At 49.2% G+C, this 991-nt stretch overlaps 1 non-coding gene across 1 annotated transcript; it reads right to left on the reverse strand.

The window, feature by feature from the left end:
* Positions 1 to 511: 511 nt before the first annotated feature.
* Positions 512 to 584, reverse strand: TRNAV-AAC. The gene has a single exon. It is a non-coding gene; the product is annotated as a tRNA-Val (tRNA).
* Positions 585 to 991: the final 407 nt, after the last annotated feature.

Below are 991 nucleotides of genomic sequence, written 5' to 3' on the forward strand. Positions count from 1 at the left end.
GTGTCCCACAGCGCAGCTATGGACGGTGCGATGAAGGTAAGTCTCCCTGAGGCACAATGAAATACAACGCTGTGAACCACTGGCCAGGCGGTCCGGGCAAAGGGCATTCACTAGAGGTACAAGCTTGTGAGTGCTCTCCTGAGCACAGGGCCCCTTCCCCTTTTAAGGACCTGCTCCTCATGGCCTGCGACTAGAGATGACTTGGCTGCATCTGGTTGGTCACACTCCACCTTGGGCAGTGTCCATGCTCTGGGTGTGTGATCGCTGCCTAATTAGCGTCCCAGACACCTTGTCTACCTGGAAGCTCTTCTGCTCTTCAACCAGCCCATTCATCCCACCAGCATTCCAGGGGGGAGCGGGAGGGGAAAAGCCACTTCACAGGCATTCAGAGAGGGAGAGGAGACAAAAGTGGGAGCAGGGGAAGTGTAACAGACCTTCTGAGCATAGAAATCACTGCTGCTCCTACAACAGCAGGGACAGGCCAGTAGGAGCTGGGAAAATTAAGCTATTGTGTTTCTGCCTGGTTTTGAACCAGGGACCTTTTGCGTGTTAGGCAAACATGATAACCACTACACTACAGAAACATTGTGGCAATGTTCTGCCCCTTCCTTCATAAGGACATAAGAACGGCCATACTGGGTCAGACCAAAGGTCCATCCAACCCAGTATCCTATCTGCCAACAGCGGCCAATGCCAGGTGCCCCATACGGAGTGAACCTAACAGGTAATGATCAAGTCATCTCTCTCCTGCCATCCATCTCCAGCCTGTGACAAACAGAGGCTAGGGACACCATTCCTTACCCATCCTAGCTAATAGCCATTCATGGACTTAATCTCCATTCATTTATCTGCAAAAAGAACAAGGAGTACTTGTGGCACCTTAGAAACTAACAAATTTATTTGAGCATAAGCTTTGCTGGGCTAAAACCAACTTCATTGGATGCATGCAGTGGAAAATACAGCAGAAAGATATATATATATATATATATAT

The sequence above is a fragment of the Mauremys mutica genome, chromosome 24, assembly GCF_020497125.1.
Source record: "Mauremys mutica isolate MM-2020 ecotype Southern chromosome 24, ASM2049712v1, whole genome shotgun sequence".
Lineage (NCBI taxonomy): Eukaryota > Metazoa > Chordata > Testudines > Geoemydidae > Mauremys > Mauremys mutica.